The sequence below is a fragment of the Dendrobates tinctorius genome, unplaced genomic scaffold (genome assembly GCF_039654945.1).
Source record: "Dendrobates tinctorius isolate UK_male_01 unplaced genomic scaffold, ASM3965494v1 ptg000070l, whole genome shotgun sequence".
Taxonomy (NCBI): Eukaryota; Metazoa; Chordata; class Amphibia; order Anura; family Dendrobatidae; genus Dendrobates; species Dendrobates tinctorius.
In genome coordinates, this window is record NW_027361738.1 from 51155176 (window position 1) to 51174478 (window position 19303).

Below are 19303 nucleotides of genomic sequence, written 5' to 3' on the forward strand. Positions count from 1 at the left end.
ATATTAATATGGAGCATGTTATGGGGCCACCATTAACCTTTCTGCAGCATTACATGGGGCATATATTAATATGAAGCATCTTATGGGGCCACTAGAGTTGAGCGACTTTTGGTTTTTTAGGGTCGAGTTTCGTTTCGTGAAACCCGACTTTTCCAAAAGTCGGGTCGAGCAAGATCGGCCGATTATAGGGAAAAGTCGGGGGCGTCCCGAAACACGAAACCCAATGTAAGTCAATGGGGAATAAAAGTCGGCAGTGAGAGGAGGACAGGAAACACACCTACAGTGCCCATTTGAATGCCAAAAGCATCAATTCTTCTTACTTAAGCTTGTCAACCTTAATTAACTTCATAATACAAGTTACGCACTGAAAAATGGGGGTTATTTTGCTAAAGTTGTGGGGGGTAGGGCTGGCTCCAGGTTTTCATGTGCCCTGGGCGAAAGAGCGCCCCTTTAACACATACCACAACTCATCATGCTCCGATACGGCAGAGAAATAGCGGTATAGTACAATGAAAAATACTTCACTTTTTACATCTCATGACGAGGCCCATCTATTTCTCCATACAGAATCATTGGTCCCATATAATGTTTGAAACAGTATATGATGAGCTCCACATAATGCTGCAGTATATGTTGGTCCCCATGGATGAAGCTCCACTGTCTTATGGGCCCAAATAATGCTCCAAACATAATGGGCCCCATTTCTAATGCTCTAGTGTATAATGGGCCCTGTAAATGCTGCTCCAGTGTCTGATGTCCACCTTTGGAATGTTCCAGTGTATGGTGGACCCCATCTACCATTCTCCAGAGTATAGTGCTCCCCAAAAATTGCTGTCCCAACATTGAAAACAATCAAATAAGTCTCCTTGCTAGGGAATCTCTGTACTAGTCTGGACTCCTCGTCGTCCCCATCTTCCATCTCACTGCACAGTATTTCAACCTTGCAAGTGCTGTGATCCTGAGCAAGCAGGGGGGGCCCACTCGTTGGCAACGGCACTGGCACAGGGCCCCTGATAGTACGGTGGTGTGTCTGATGGCGGGTGGGCCGAACCTGCACTTTCATCTGCAGCTTCCTCTTTGTCACCGTGTAAGATGGAACTGTAAATGGGAAGGGTAACCTGAGTTTCATCAGGGTCAGATTCAGGTCGTGTAGCGTGCGAGGGGAATGTAGTGGTCTGGGTCAATGTACCAGCAGATTCATCGAGCAGTGGCTGGGCATCAGTGCACTTGTGTCGCCCCCAGGAGTACGGTCGCCACAGTGGCATGACCTTCCTCCTAGGGAGTGTGATGTCATTCTTGGGAGCAACGAAGGATCTCTCTAGCAGGTTAACTGATTGGGCGGCATTATTCCCACGAGTCATGACCCTCCAAACAGCGTTCATGAAGGCAAAGTGTTTGTTTTACGTGGGCAGTATGGTTGCAAAGCTGAACCTTAAAGGAATGTCCAGAAGGGCACCACCAGGAGTGGAGCCTACGGTTAAATTCGACTCCACCTGGGAAACCTCAACCATGCCAGCTACAGAACAGATGCACACATTGCAAGCTTAATTCCGTTAACGAACGAGACTCCGTCATGCCCCGCGGTCCGAGTCCGGCTTACTAGAGGGACACGTGAGGCTCTGGCACATGAGATTGGCCAATAACTGGTGTGTCATGCCCTTACATGTCCGTGGCTGCATGTGCGCTACACTGAAAAGGCCAGCGTCTGTCGCTTACAGGTGCAGATAACCAGCTGAACAACGTTAGTGATGGGGATCACTGATTATTACAATTATTACCCGCGAACGATGATTTCCCAGTAAGTGCAGGTCAACCGCAGTTCCGGAATAAGGCCTAACCGTCATTCCTGAAAAAATCATAAACTTACGTGTGCAAACCACAGGTGCTGTAGCTTGCTTAACAGCTCGCCAGCCGTTCTCACGCCCAGTATGGATTACACGTGATTGCACAAAGGTGAGAAAGGGTACCGTATCCCCGGATAACATGAATGGATAGCGTACACATTCAAAATATATGTCTATACATCAGGAGGCAGGCTCAGACGGTGTTAGGCCCAGTATGGCTTGCACGTGATTGCACAAAGGTGAGAAAGGGTACCGTATCCCCGGATAACATGTATGGATAGCGTACACATTCAAAATATATGTCTATATACATCAGGAGGCAGGCTCAGACGGTGTTAGGCACAGTATGGCTTGCACGTGATTGCACAAAGGTGAGAAAGAGTACCGTATCCCCGGATAACATGTATGGATAGCGTACACATTCAAAATATATGTCTATATACATCAGGAGGCAGGCTCAGTGGGTGTTAGGCCCAGTATGGCTTGCACGTGATTGCACAAAGGTTAGAAAGGGTACCGTATCCCCGGATAACATGTATGGATAGCGTACACATTCAAAATATGTCTATATACATCAGGAGGCAGGCTCAGACGGTGTTAGGCCCAGTATGGCTTGCACGTGATTGCACAAAGGTGAGAAAGGGTACCGTATCCCCGGATAACATGTATGGATAGCGTACACATTCAAAATATATGTCTATACATCTGGAGGCAGGCTCAGATGGTGTTAGGCCCAGTATGGCTTGCACGTGATTAAACAAAGGTGAGAAAGGGTACCGTATCCCCGGATAACATGTATGGATAGCGCACACATTCAAAATATATGTCTATACATCAGGAGGCAGGCTCAGATGGTGTTAGGCCCAGTATGGCTTGCACGTGATTGCACAAAGGTGAGAAAGGGTACCGTATCCCCGGATAACAGGTATGGATAGCGTACACATTCAAAATATATGTCTATATACATCAGGAGGCAGGCTCAGACGGTGTTAGGCCCAGTATGGCTTGCACGTGATTGCACAAAGGTGAGAAAGGGTACCGTATCCCCGGATAACATGTATGGATAGCATACACATTCAAAATATATGTCTATATAGATCAGGAGGCAGGCTCAGACGGTGTTAGGCCCAGTATGGCTTGCACGTGATTGCACAAAGGTGAGAAAGGGTACCGTATCCCCGGATAACATGTATGGATAGCGTACACATTCAAAATATATGTCTATACATCAGGAGGCAGGCTCAGATGGTGTTAGGCCCAGTATGGCTTGCACGTGATTGCACAAAGGTGAGAAAGGGTACCGTATCCCCGGATAACAGGTATGGATAGCGTACACATTCAAAATATATGTCTATATACATCAGGAGGCAGGCTCAGATGGTGTTAGGCCCAGTATGGCTTGCACGTGATTGCACAAAGGTGAGAAAGGGTACCGTATCCCCGGATAACATGTATGGATAGCGTACACATTCAAAATATATGTCTATACATCAGGAGGCAGGCTCAGACGGTGTTAGGCCCAGTATGGCTTGCACGTGATTGCACAAAGGTGAGAAAGGGTACCGTATCCCCGGATAACATGTATGGATAGCGTACACATTCAAAATATATGTCTATACATCTGGAGGCAGGCTCAGATGGTGTTAGGCCCAGTATGGCTTGCACGTGATTAAACAAAGGTGAGAAAGGGTACCGTATCCCCGGATAACATGTATGGATAGCGCACACATTCAAAATATATGTCTATACATCAGGAGGCAGGCTCAGATGGTGTTAGGCCCAGTATGGCTTGCACGTGATTGCACAAAGGTGAGAAAGGGTACCGTATCCCCGGATAACAGGTATGGATAGCGTACACATTCAAAATATATGTCTATATACATCAGGAGGCAGGCTCAGACGGTGTTAGGCCCAGTATGGCTTGCACGTGATTGCACAAAGGTGAGAAAGGGTACCGTATCCCCGGATAACATGTATGGATAGCATACACATTCAAAATATATGTCTATATACATCAGGAGGCAGGCTAAGACGGTGTTAGGCCCAGTATGGCTTGCACGTGATTGCACAAAGGTGAGAAAGGGTACCGTATCCCCGGATAACATGTATGGATAGCGTACACATTCAAAATATATGTCTATACATCAGGAGGCAGGCTCAGATGGTGTTAGGCCCAGTATGGCTTGCACGTGATTGCACAAAGGTGAGAAAGGGTACCGTATCCCCGGATAACAGGTATGGATAGCGTACACATTCAAAATATATGTCTATATACATCAGGAGGCAGGCTCAGACGGTGTTAGGCCCAGTATGGCTTGCACGTGATTGCACAAAGGTGAGAAAGGGTACCGTATCCCCGGATAACATGTATGGATAGCGTACACATTCAAAATATATGTCTATACATCAGGAGGCAGGCTCAGACGGTGTTAGGCCCAGTATGGCTTGCACGTGATTGCACAAAGGTGAGAAAGGGTACCGTATCCCCGGATAACAGGTATGGATAGCGTACACATTCAAAATATATGTCTATATACATCAGGAGGCAGGCTCAGATGGTGTTAGGCCCAGTATGGCTTGCACGTGATTGCACAAAGGTGAGAAAGGGTACCGTATCCCCGGATAACATGTATGGATAGCGTACACATTCAAAATATATGTCTATATACATCAGGAGGCAGGCTCAGACGGTGTTAGGCCCAGTATGGCTTGCACGTGATTGCACAAAGGTGAGAAAGGGTACCGTATCCCCGGATAACATGTATGGATAGCGTACACATTCAAAATATATGTCTATACATCAGGAGGCAGGCTCAGATGGTGTTAGGCCCAGTATGGCTTGCACGTGATTGCACAAAGGTGAGAAAGGTTACCGTATCCCCGGATAACATGTATGGATAGCGTACACATTCAAAATATATGTCTATATACATCAGGAGGCAGGCTCAGACGGTGTTAGGCCCAGTATGGCTTGCACGTGATTGCACAAAGGTGAGAAAGGGTACCGTATCCCAGGATAACATGTATGGATAGCGTACACATTCAAAATATATGTCTATACATCTGGAGGCAGGCTCAGACGGTGTCAGGCCCAGTATGGATTTAACGGCTCAGACTACACAGCGGAGGAGCAGGGAGAGGTAAAGATTGCAAATGCTGGGGCCCTGTCCAAGCAAGGGGGGCCCACTCGTGGGCGTCGGTACTGGCACTGGGCCCCTCATAGTACGGCGTTGTGTCTGACGGCGGGTGTGCACCACCACCGTCAGACACTTGACTGCACTATGAGGGACCCTGTGCCAGTGCCCGCGCCCAAGAGTCGGCCTACCCACCTGTCCAGGGCAACGGCACTCGCACGGTGTCGTGCGCTAGGTGGTGACCCCGGCCATGGGGGGGGAGGCAGCACAGTTAGGGAGTTTTAGAAAGTGGCATATGTTGATGTTGGACATTCAGCTGATGCAAAAGGCAAAATAGGTCAAGTCCCAGGAAGAGGTGGACCAAAGCAAGCCATTTTTCTGTCACCCTATGTGTCATCAGGGGAAGGTGGGACAAAATCTTTGGAAACCCATGCATGGTTCATTTTAATGAAGGTTAGATCATCCACATTTTGGGTTGACAGATGGGTCCTTTTTTCTGTCAGGATTGATCCAGCTGCACTGAAGACTCTTTCCGTTAGCACACTTGCAGCTGGGCAAGCGAGCTCCTGTAAGGCATATTGGGCCAATTCAGGCCAGGTGTCCAGTTTAGCGGCCCAATAGTCAAAGGGGAATGACCTGTGTGGGAGAACATCGATATGGGAGGAAAAGTAGTTTGTAACCATAGTTGACAACTACTGTCTCCTGTCACTTTCAATCGATGCAGTATTACCAGTTGTGTGAGCGGTACTTGAAAAATCAGTCCACAACATTGTCATGAAACCCCTGTCTCCAACGCCACTTCTGCTGTGTGCACCATGAACACCTCTGCCAAGCTGCCCCCAGCCCGTACGGCTCGTGTGAGAACCATCACCGCTGCTGTGTGCTGGGAATGCCTCAAGCAACCGATTTACCAGAGTTGCTTGTTTATTAGCCAATATTAGGTCAAGGTTCTCCTGTGGCATGATGTTTTGTAATTTGCCTTTATAGCGTGGATCCAGGATGCTGGCCAACCAGTAGTCGTCATCGTTCCTCATTTTGGCAATGCGGGGGTCCCTTTTTAGGATCTGCAAGGCATAATCTGACATGTGGGCCAATGTTCCCGGTGTCAATGATGCACTGCGAGTGCTGGGTGGAGGAGCACTTTCTGGCAAATCCACATCCCTCCAGTCACGCACAAACCCTGTACCAGACCTTGCCACGCCAACATTTTCACTTGCCCCACGAGATGCATCCTCCTCCCCTAAGTAATCATCCCCATCATCATCCTCCTCCTCCTCTTCTTCCTCCACCTCGTCCAGGAGAGGTCCCTGAGCAGACAATGGCTGAATGTCATCAAGGATTCCCTCCTCCTCTTCCTCCTCATCAACGTTGGCTGCAGACGCCTGCTCCTTAAGGTGCGTCAAAGTTTGCATGAGCAGACGCATAAGTGGGATGCTCATGCTTAGGATGGCGTCGTCTGCGCTTACCAGCCGTGTGCATTCCTCAAAACACTGAAGGACTTTACAGAGGTCTTTCATCTTCGACCACTGCACACCTGTCAACTCCATGTCTGCTCTCAAAGTGCCTGGCCGTGTATCCTCCCACAAATGCATTATGGCCTGCCTCTGCTCGCACAGCCGCTCCACCATGTGCAGGGTGGAGTTCCACCTTGTTGCAATGTCGATAATGAGGCGGAGGTTGGGAAGGTGGAGCAATCGCTGCAGCTTCTGCATACGAACGGAGTGTACAGGCGACCGGCGGATGTGCGCGCACAGTCTTCGCACCTTCTGGAGCAGGGCTGTTAACTCCGGATAATTTTTGAGGAAGCACTGCACCACCAGGTTCAAGGTGTGAGCCAAGCAAGGTATGTGGCTGAGTTTTGAAAGGGCTATGGCTGCCACAAAATTACGGCCGTTATCACTAACTACCTTGCCTGCCTCAAGATGTACACTGCCCAGCCATTACTCAGTTTGTCGCTTCAAGTACTCGGCCAGCACCTCGGCGGTGTGTCTGTCGCCCAAACTCATCATCTGCAACACAGCCTGCTGACGCTTTCCACTAGCTGCTCGATAGGGGGACACCTCGTGTGCAACAGTGGCAGCTGCAGATGGAGTGCTCGTACGACTGCGCTCTGTGGACGAGCTTTCGCTTCTGGAGGAGGAGGGTCGAACGCCTACAGCCAACTGTTTCCTATACCGTGGGCTAGGCAGCACTGTCCCACCACCGCTGTCCCCTGTGGACCCTGCATCCACCACATTAACCCAGTGCGCAGTGATGGACACGTAACGGCCCTGGCCATGCCGACTGGACCATGCATGAGTTGTGAGGTGCACCTTTCCACTCACTGACTGCTTGAGTGCATGGACAATGCGGTCTTTTACATGATGGTGGAGGGCTGGGATGGCTTTGCGAGAGAAGAAGTGGCGACTGGGTAGGTCATAGCGTGGTACTGCATAGGCCATGAGTTCGCGGAAAGCTGCGCTTTCCACCAACCGATAGGGCATCATCTCAAACGAGATTAGTTTGGCAATGTGGGCGTTCAAACCCAGTGTACGCGGATGAGAGACTGAGTACTTTCTTGACCTACTCATAGTGTCTGGGAGGGTGAGCTGGACTTGAGAGCTGCATATGGTGGAAGTAGCGGTGGACAGGGCGGACTGAGAGAGGATTGATGATGGTGATGGAGTTGGTGTTCTTTCTGATGGCCTAGATTCAGTATTTCGTTGATATAACAGTGGGATTCCCTGACTGCTGTGGCCTTGCAACGACACCTCAACATTTGCTGCTGTGCTAACCGGTGGGCTTACAGTGGGGGAAACAATGTAGCGTTGTTGACTACCTTCTTTGTGATCAGTTGCACATGTGGCACTTGAGGTTTGGTGTTGTGTCCACGCTTGCAAGTGCATGCTGGTTAAATGTCTAAGCATGCAACTGGTATTCAAATTTTTCAGATTTTTCCCTCGGCTAAAGGTCTTTGCGCACTTCTTACAGATAACCTTGGCCTGATCATGAGGATTTTGTTCAAAAAAGTGCCACACTGCACTCTTCCTACTTTGGCAGACATTTTGCGGCCTAGCACGCTGTGATCTTTTGACCGTCTGGACAAGCTGTCCAGCAACTCTTTTGATTTTTGGAACCTGTCTTTGGAGTGCTGCGGGCCTGCCAGATAACAGCTGTTGCGATGTCGATGTCTGCTGTGGATGCTCCTCCTCATCTGAGCTATTGGAAGCAGCACCCTCTTCCCCCAATGGATGCCAATCTGGGTCAACAACTGGGTCATCCTTCACCTCCTCTTCAATGTCATGTGCACCTTCCTCTGTGTCACCGTGTATTGTGGTATAGTGTGCTGGAAGGGGCACCTGAGTCTCATCAGGGTCAGAATCTGGCTCTGTACACTGCAAGGACAATGTAGTGCTCTGAGTGAATGTACCAGCAGAATCATCCATCAGCGGCTGTGCATCAGTGCACTCCATGTCAGATTCATCTTGGCCTGGGTAATTCACCATTTCACTTGATAATCCAGGCATGGTATGTGAAAACAGCTCCATGGAGTAATCAGTAGTATGGCCTGCATCATCCTTCAATCTTGGTTGGGGTGAAGGACACAAGGAAAGGTGTGGTTCATGAACATGAGCCTCCAATGACGACTCAGTGCTTTTACTTTTTACAACTGAAGAAGAGGAGGCGATAGAGCTGGAGGCTGAGTCAGCAATGTAAGACAAAACTTTTTCCTGATGCTCTAGCTTTAAAAGCGGTTTGCTAACTCCTAGAAAACTAAGCCTTCGAAGCCTTATGGAGCCAGACGATGACGCAGGCTCAACACCTCCTGCATTCGGTCCTATTTTGCTCTTGCCACTACCATCAGATCCACCACCAACACCATCATTACCAGCTGCCAACCCCCGCCCAATTCCATGGCCTCTTCCACCAGCCTTCCTCATTTTTTGTAGAAATGTAGACAAAATCCAACAAACTATATAGTAATGTAAAACAAGGTACAAGGTGTCTATAGGACAGGGGAGATTTTGAATTTCTGCAGACACTTGTGGACACTGGACACTTTTGGATTGTGTGAGGCCCACTGATATCTGAGCGCTATGTCACAGGCTCGATGGCACAGCTGTGACCAAAGTGACTAGAGGATAAGGGAGATTTTGAATCTCTGCACACACTTTTGGACACTGGACACTTTTGGATTGTGTGAGGCCCAATGAATATCTGAGCGCTATGTGACAAGCTCGATGGCACAGCTGTAACCAAAGTGACTAGAGGATAAGGGAGATTTTGAATCTCTGCACACACTTTTGGACACTGGACACTTTTGGATTGTGTGAGGCCCAATGAATATCTGAGCGCTATGTGACAGGCTCGATGGCACAGCTGTGACCAAAGTGACTAGAGGATAAGGGAGATTTTCAATCTCTGCACACACTTTTGGACACTGGACACTTTTGGATTGTGTGAGGCCCACTGATATCTGAGCGCTATGTCACAGGCTCGATGGCACAGCCTAGAAATGTAGACAAAATCCAACAAACTATATAGTAATGTAAAACAAGATACAAGGTGTGTATAGCACAGGGGAGATTTTGAATTTCTGCAGACACTAGTGGACACTGGACACTTTTGGATTGTGTGAGGCCCACTGAATATCAGAGAGCTATGTCACAGGCTCGATGGCACAGGTGTGAAAAAAGGGACTACAGGATAAGGGAGATTTTGAATTTCTGCAGACACTAGTGGACACTGGACACTTTTGGATTGTGTGAGGCCCACTGAATATCAGAGCGCTATGTCACAGGCTCGATGGCACAGGTGTGAAAAAAGGGACTACAGGATAAGGGAGATTTTGAATTTCTGCAGACGCTAGTGGACACTGGACACTTTTGGATTGTGTGAGGCCCACTGAATATCAGAGCGCTATGTCACAGGCTCGATGGCACAGGTGTGAAAAAAGGGACTACAGGATAAGGGAGATTTTGAATTTCTGCAGACACTAGTGGACACTGGACACTTTTGGATTGTGTGAGGCCCACTGAATATCAGAGCGCTATGTCACAGGCTCGATGGCACAGGTGTGAAAAAAGGGACTACAGCATAAGGGAGATTTTGAATTTCTGCAGACACTAGTGGACACTGGACACTTTTGGATTGTGTGAGGCCCACTGAATATCAGAGCGCTATGTCACAGGCTCGATGGCACAGGTGTGAAAAAAGGGACTACAGGATAAGGGAGATTTTGAATTTCTGCAGACACTAGTGGACACTGGACACCTTTGGATTGTGTGAGGCCCACTGAATATCAGAGCGCTATGTCACAGGCTCGATGGCACAGGTGTGAAAAAAGGGACTACAGGATAAGGAAGATTTTGAATTTCTGCAGACGCTAGTGGACACTGGACACTTTTGGATTGTGTGAGGCCCACTGAATATCAGAGCGCTATGTCACAGGCTCGATGGCACAGGTGTGAAAACAGTGACTACAGGATAAGGGAAATTTTGAATTTCTGCAGACACTAGTGGACACTGGACACTTTTGGATTGTGTGAGGCCCACTGACGCTGTATGGTGTGAAAAAATGCACGCTCTGTACCTCAGCAGGACAAAAAAAAAAATTGGGATTGCTTTTAAAAAAGCAGTTTGCAGAGCAGTGGGTACACAGCAATGCAGCTGTCAGGAAGCCTTAGAAGGCAGCCTATCAACCAACACCGCTGATCCACCACAATATAGCCTCCCCTTGCACTGCACACACAGTGACTGGTGTGTTGTACAGGCAAAATCGCTAGCAGCAGAAGCAATTTTTTTTTCTTCTTCCCTGCCTAACGCTCTCCCTACAGAATCAGCAACCTCTCCCTATGCTAAGATCGGCAGAAGTAAGATGGCGGTCGGCGTGCACGCCCTTTTATAACCCCTGTGACGCCCACCAAAGCAAGCCAATCACTTGCATGCCCTTCTGAAAGATGGTGGTGACCCCTGCCTATGTCATCACATTGCCCACAGTGTCCGTGGATCCTGATTGCCTGAAAAAGAGCGCAAAACTTTTGAAACGCGACTTTGGCACGTAAGTCGCCGACCTCGTGGCCGACCTCATCCTAGGGTCGGGTTTCGTTTCATGAAACCCGACTTTGCCAAAAGTCGGCGACTTTTGAAATTTTTCGACCTGTTTCGCTCAACTCTAGGGGCCACCATTTTACTTTTATTAGTATCTAATTTTATTTTTGAAATTTACCAGTAGTTGCTGCATTTCCCACTCTCGGCTTATACTCGAGTCAATACGTTTTCCCAGTATTTTGTGGCAGAATTAGGGGGCCTCGGCTTATACTTGGGTCAGCTTATACTCGAGTATATATGGTAATTCATACAGAAAAAATGGCGTAAATTTCAAATTAAACGTACTGCAGTACATTTCTTACGGTGGAACATGGTAGCTGAAATCCATGCCATATTCATAAAGAAGTGCATGCCTCTTAAGGATTTAAAGGCAACATACAAAATGTTCATCTTCATGAATCGGGGCCTAAGTTTGAAAGTTTGGAGGAACTGCTCAGACACTTGTATACAGCTCAGAGTTTAGTTTCAATAAATCTTGCCATACATACAGTGGATATAAAAAGCCTACACACTCCTGATAAAATGTCAGGTTTCTGTCATTTATAAAAAATCGTATTAAACAGAATCATTTCAATCCTTTTTCCACCTTCAAAACAGTTCAAGACAGAAAAAAAGACCATTTTCTACTTTGTGCCAAATTCATGTATTGTGCACACCATTTTGAAAATAGCAACCAATACCAAAAGAAAAATAAGGAAAGTGTCTTAAAAAATACCGCAAATTATGAATTGGAGCCTCAGTCTTTTTGGTAGGAGCCTATCAGCATGGCACATCTATGAATTGGCAATCTTTGCTCACTCTTCCTAGAAGTAGAGCTTCAAATAGGTCAGACTGCAATGACATCTCCTATGTACTGCAACGTCTTCAGGTCAACCTCCATATTTTCAATTGGATTCAGACATGGGTTCTGGCTGGTAAATTCCAAAACTTTGATCTTCTTCAAGTGAAGAGGCTCTGAGATGAATCAGTAACTCTGAAGTGAGTATAGTGAAAAAAATGAAACTTTTATTATAGTGATCCTTATACACACTGTGTATCATACGTGACATTTTGGTAAGTAAATACCTTTATCAAACATACACATGTATGTGGGGCCAAAAAGTGTGAGAGAAGAAATAAAGCAGGCAGCGCTGTGTGTATGGGTGACATTCGTACAGTGCTCCATGCTCTATCGAAGGATGTCACTTAGGGTTATTGTTGGGCTGAAAGGTAAAATTCCTCATCATCTTTGTTTTTTTAGCAGAGGCCTGAACATCATGATGCAAAATTGACTTATATTTGGAGCTGTTCATAATTTCCTCCACCAAGACTAAAGCCCCAGTTCCAGATGCCTAAAACCAGCCCAAAGCATAATGCTGTCTCCACCATGCTTCATTGTGGTTATGGTGTTCTTTTGTTTATGCGCAATAAGTTCAACCTTGGTCTCACAGGACTTTAACATGTTTCCCCACATGTTTTGACAGACAATGTACTGTAGGTTTCGACAAAACACAGTTGGACTTAGATGGGTTTATTTTGTTAATAAAAGTCTTTCACCTTGCCACCCTACCCCACAGGTCAGACATCAACACTACGGAAGATTGTTGTCACATGCCGTACACAACAAGTACTTCCTGCAGCTTCTTTATTGTTGTTAAGTTTTCTTGGCAGCCTCCCAAACCAATTTTCTTCTCGTCTTTTCATCAATTTTTGAGGGAAATCCAGTTCTATGTAAAATCCTACTAGAACAACTAAACATTATAGGAGGTTAATCAAAACCACTGTAAATGATGGCAGCCGTGCTGGGAGTACTAGTTAACATAAGTTTAAATGTGATTGGCTAATTTTGAACACAACCACATACACAATCATAAGAGGGTGTTTACATTTATGCAACCACATTACTTTAATTTTGTTATTTTTTATTTTCCCCCTTCAAGATTATTTCAGTTTATTTCTCAATGGATTTGTATACATTATGGGTGACTTGAAAGATGGAAAAAAGGTTTGAAATGATTCTTTTAGTACCGTATATTTTTTTACATGGCTAAAACCTTGCACTTTAACAGGGATGAGTAAACTTTTTCTATCATCTGTAGGTGCCTATTTCATCAAATAATACCAAGCACTTGCAAAAGCTGCATCAGAATATATTCCTCTGCAGCCATTATCACCTATTTCATATTGTCCTTAATCAAATATTTACAATTACAATATGGTTTTAAGTTGAAGATAGATTGTACTATCCTTCAGCAAGCAAAGGTTTAATCGCTCCACCCAGTTTTATCTCCACATTCAGTATGTAATCAAAATAAGTAACAGGCTCCTTGATTAAATGCTTCACCAAATATCACTAACTAACCACAGTAGATATGTACTTTGTTTTTATGGACCTTTACACAATTGTAATATATTCAACTGCCATGCTTTATCATTGCATAAATAGGCTCAAAAAGGCTCCAACTAGCAAGTATCCAATCATAGTCAATGAAAAGGATCCTGACAATTATGAAGTTGAGAGCTAAAATAATCTTTTAATTTTGCATTTCTTTTACTTTTTGCATTTTTCATGACCCCAAAACATATAGTAATATTTTGAAGAAATTCATGCGGATACAGAAGGATTTGCACAAGCCAACATCCACAGAAGATCTGTGGTTAGTTCTCCAATATGTTTGGAACAACCTCATTGTCAAGTTCCTTTATAAAATGTGTGTAAGTACCTAGAGGAATTGATTCGTCTAGATTTCTCTTTTCTTTATTTACTTTTTAATTTTGTTACTTAATAAAAATAAACTATTAAACCGTCTATATTTGAAAGCATTGCTATTTTGCATCATATTTTTTTCCATACCTGACCAAAAATTTTGCACAGTAATGTATATCTAAACATTTATATCATATCCACGGGGCACAAATAACAAAAAAAAAACAACATCCACCAAGCATTGGTAGAATATTACTTGGGCATGCCATGAAGGTTTATGATGAGAAACCCCTTTTAAAGATGACCTGTCTTTTGCCATAAATATGTAAGGAGGAAAGAGGGGAATGGAGAGGCACAAGCCGCAAGAATAAAAATAGAAACAATGGCTGATTCCAGAAAACAGAGGAATTTACACCAGGTAAAATAAAAGTAAAAAAAATTACATATTTCTGGAAAGTGACATAAAATAAGCACGAGTGCGTAGCTCAATCAAAGATCCAATACTGTGAGTTGGCTCAGTTGTAGTACTAGATACAGTCACACTGACATACGTGTCCCCGTCACAGATACTACAGTGAGCGCTGCTGTGGGTCACCTGGTGGGATATGTCATTAAGTTTTCCACTTTACCAAAACTAGGCTCCAATTGTTTTCTATACATGTAATATAACAAACATGGCACATACTCACCCTCCCTAGGGCCAATGCCGCCTCTTCAACACTGCTCCTGTCTTTGTTTACTGGCTTCATGACTGCAGCGCACATCACCTTTTCTGCCAATCTCCAAGCTCAGAAGCTCAAGCCATCTACATGGATTTGGTATTTTGGGCTTCCCTTTTTCAGGGTATTCACCCTTATTGCGGTTTTTTCAAGCATTCTGGTAGGTGACCTTCTTCTTCGAAGAAGGAAAACAAGAAGAAGACAAAAAAAGAAGAAATGGAAGAAGAAAATGTCAATTTGCCTGTTACCTTATGAAGTGTTTAGCCAGGACTGCACCACACACATTTGTTTTCCCTTCTAGTTTACTGCAAGTCCAAATGCTTTGGAAAAGATTTCTGTATATGTGACAATCAAACCAAACAGATACAAAGAGCAGCAGAAAAACACAGATGCCAAAACAATGACAATACAGTACACAATGGAATCCGAGTGGTGGAGGGTGGTTGAGCTCCGCTTTATTGCTGTTGATCACCCATGTAAGTGATGAGTACTTCTAGTTTTAGAACGATTATTTTATTTGACATATTTTGCACCCTCAAATTTATTTTAGGTGGGCCAATATTTAAAGTATCAGATTGTAACAAGGCATGGAAAGTTGCTCACATTAGATTAGGAATGGATAGTTTACAGTCTATGAAGAAAAAGGAAGTAGCTATGCACTAGAGATCAGAGAATAGATAAATCAGCTCTAGACATGTCAGATGGAGGCAATGTTTGAACACTGGATGAGGGACTCTAAGACAAGTTGTATCAATCATATGAAGAATGATAATTGCAGCGGCCAGAATCACAACTATTTAGATCATTGCAGATATCCTGCAGGGTTATGCCCCAACAAAGTAAAGTTTCCCATGTGATGAAAAGTTTCAAAACACTAGTTGGATTGAGTACAAGCAGACCAGTGTATGGGCAGGTATAAATAACTCATTACTTACTCGGGGAGGCAGTTTAGACTAGTGCTGCCCAAAAGTTTAGACTACCACTGCCCAGCATGGCCAATATCTGAAATCAGTCATTCAATACTGTCAATAGAGGCTGCTGACCTATAATGCTAAGCCCATATAAGCTCATATTGTCCCTAACCCTAGACTTTAGCACAATCTACTTTATCAAACAGACACGCAGAGGCTAGTAATTTCACTTATTTGCATCTGTTCACCTTCTTCAGTCTTAAATGCCTGTTAAAAAGATATTGCCTAGGTCAAAAAGATTTGACACTATAGTTTCTACACATATACTGTATATTTTTATGGCCAGCAGTATGTTCACAATATTATCTATACGGCACCAAACATCTGTTCTGCAAGAGGAATTAGACAGTAAGTTTAAAGATGTTGTCCATGACTTTAACATTAATGGCCTATCCTTAGGCTAGATCATCAATGTCTGATCGGTGGGGGTATGACACCCGGCAACCCCGCCGATCAGCTGTTCTCGGTGTCAGCACCTGGAAGTGCTCAGTTATGGAGCTGCACAAATTTATAGGGGACAGATGTGCAGTACCCGGTCGTGGCAACTATTCCCTCGATGGAGCTGCTCTGTGAAGCTCCGTAACTGAGCAGTTCCAGCCGCTGACACCAAGAACAGCTAATCGCTGGGGGTTCCGGGTGTCACACCTGCCACAGATCAGACATTGATGACCTATTTTAAAGATAGGCCATCAATGTTTAAGTAATGGACAACTTTTTTAAATGGATTTTCTAGAAACTTTTGTCCACTCCGTTTTCTAGAAAAATGTATAACTTTTTTCTTGCTGCTTCTGCTTCCCACCAGTACAAGGCTTTGCCCATCCATGGTCAAAGCACAGTAAGTCAATTGATCGATAGGTCACCGAGGTCAAATTCCATTTTACAGTTTATTTCCAAACACTCTTAATTTTATAACAATCCTTTTGAATATAAAGAATTCCAAGGGCAATCGTAGTTCAAAAGTAACATGAGGTTGGAGTTTGATGTAGCGTCCCTACTTACTGATTACATCTGTTTTCTTAATGTTTCATGAGGTTTATCTTGGCGTGTGAGTTGGTGGTTCATTCAGCAAATCTCTCATAGACACATTTAAAATGTCTATTTCCATTACTGCAGCTTCAAAACAAATCGGAGACACCACAAATGTTTTTTAACATCTATCATCTCAAAGAAACGATATCACTATAAAGTTCTTCAGGCTTATGAAATCTGATCAGCTTACGTCTTTGGCCTGACCCTGCTGCAGGCACATTACATTACTCCTGGTAGAGGAGACTCACCTGGAAAATCTTATTACTGGCTTTATTTTTCAGAGACTCTACAATGAACATTTCAAGGTTTCTTATAGTTAGAATCACAAACTCAGCAATGCAAAGGCGAAAACATATGAATTCACCTTATATAGAAGTTGTAGCCTAGCAAAAATTGATAGAGTATGTGCTTTGCCACTATGTGTGTTATGTAAGAATGCATAGCTTCATGATGAGCTTTTATGTTATGTCCATTGGCATAATTTCAAATTTAGGAGATACAGAAGTTGTGATTTCCTCTGGCCCTGTATCATAAAGGTGCCTATTGGAAAACATAAATAGGAACATGACTATGGCCCCATATTCATCAAGGTGTTTTGCCAGAATTCTGGAGTAAAACACTCTGATAAGCTGCAAACTTTTTCATCAACTCGAGGTTGCACCTAAATTTTGCAACTTTCGCACCAGCTTGCAAAAATGGACAGAGATGGGGTTGCTATAAGGGTGGGACACCACAATCATGAAGAGTTCTGGTGTACCCTATGCCAGAAATATTACTCTATAGTCTATAGTCTAACTGAAGGAATAGTTGTGGCGAGGTACATGGAGGTGATCGCCACTTTTCTGACGAGTCTGATTAGTTTAGAGGCATGAGCCTCTTCATGAAGTAGAAGCGTCTGTCCCCTCATCAAGATCAGTATGAACAATTCCTGTCTTGATGAATCGGTGCTTATATGTTTTAAGTTGCATCTCTGTATTCAAATGTTTACAATGGATTCCTAAGGGTTTACTCAAGCCTCAAGTGGTAAATATTAAACCCTGGGACTTGGCTAGCATGTTGCTAAAGACTTGAAATGGAGGTCCTAATTTAACTTTGTTAAGGGAACCCTGTTCAATGTGCATCGATGCTAAAAGCTGTAGTAAAAGGCAAGTAGATCAGCAATAACATTAGCTAGATCTATTTATCATCTCAAATCTATCTATCTATCTACATGTACTTCTCCCAAAATTAAAATATCATCAAAAAGTTAATTTATTTCAGTTCTTCGATACCAAAAGTGAAACTCATATATTATGTAGAGTCATTACATACAGAGTGACCTATTTCAAGCGATTATTTCTGTTAATGTTGATGAATATGGCTTACAGCCAATGAAAACCCAAAAGTCATTAATAGAGTTGAGCGAATTTGTTGAGGTTCACTCTTAGTTGGCAAGCTATAGCGCTTACCAAATAAGATGCAGAGGGGACCCGGCTTACTGGATAACGTCGGCCGAACAGCTGGTCGGCGCAACAGCTGCATGAGTCGCCGCGCATGGAGGATTCCTGAAATAAACATGTTGGGATGGTTTCCCTGAAGAAAGATGGTGACTGCACACATAGTGTGCCTGCTGAACATGCTCAAATTCCTTTGGTAGCTCTGTAGGCGGGGATTGGCTAGAGGATTGTGACATCACGGACCTGCAGTAGTGCGCTTCCTGACGCCATGCATGACACATGTATACTATAGAATGATGAAAACATAAGTGGTGAGTCAATATCTAAAACACGTGATATAGATCATAAACCAATATAGCGCTATGCACTTTATGCACATGCCCTAATAGACTAAAGGGATTGTAATAAGGTTCATGTTGTAATAATATGCACATATACTGATATGAATTGTGTATGGGTAACATGTGATTATGTACTTGTATTTTACATGTAAAATTTCACTAGTGAATTTATTAATTGATGATGATGTGATGCACTATATATATATATATATATATATATATATATATATAAATATATAGTATAAATATCTGATGTTTACACCTATTCACTGCTTGAGAAAGGCTGGTCACAGACGAAACGTTGCCACACCATATGGGCTAATAAAGTCCACTTTTTTCATAATTTATGGGAGTGCTGCCTCCTCTATCAATACTTCATAAATATTTTTTAAATAATAAAAAACACTAAAGGCTTAGGACAACCTCTATTATATGAATGACATAGAGGTCTATTCTTGCAGAGTCTCTCGCTTAGATACAGTTGTTACATGCTTTGCTTTTTATCTGTATGAACAATCTTTTGGCAACTGCAGGTGAATTATGTGGCAGGCTGTAATTCTCTCCTTATTTTGTTAGGGCTGTGAAAAGCCACATGAATAATGTATTGTTGGTAATGAGACAAGCCATTTAAAAAAATCTGCAGGCAAGTGGCATTTAAACAATGCCTAGTTGGTTTACTGGAAACATGGCTACAGGGAGAAAATGAAGCTATTTTGCCCCTGCAGCTGCTCATTTCTAATCATCGAGGCGGTGCGAAGGCAGTAATAGTCACCATTCACAACATAGTGAGCATGCTGTAATCAATCTCCCTGGCCCTTGGCCATTTTAGAGGCTCTAGCTGGGCGGCACGATGGCGCAGTGGTTAGCACTGCAGCCTTTCAGCGCTGGGGTCCTCGGTTCAAATCCCACTAAGGACAACTTCTGTAAGGAGTTTGTATGTTCTCCCCGTGTTTGTGTGGGTTTCCTCTCACATTCCAAAGACATACTGATGGGGAATTTAGATTGTGAGCCCCATCAGGGACAGTGATGATGTCTGTAAAGCGCTGTGGAATT

The 19303-nt window shown here is 44.1% G+C and overlaps 1 long non-coding RNA gene across 2 annotated transcripts in view; it reads right to left on the reverse strand.

The window, feature by feature from the left end:
- Positions 1-19303, reverse strand: part of LOC141095576 (uncharacterized) — a 220300-nt gene that overhangs the window by 136550 nt on the left and 64447 nt on the right. For both annotated transcript variants that reach the window (XR_012233427.1, XR_012233428.1), the window contains exon 3: positions 14444-14648. This is a non-coding gene — a long non-coding RNA (uncharacterized lncRNA). The remainder of the gene's footprint in view (positions 1-14443; positions 14649-19303) is intronic.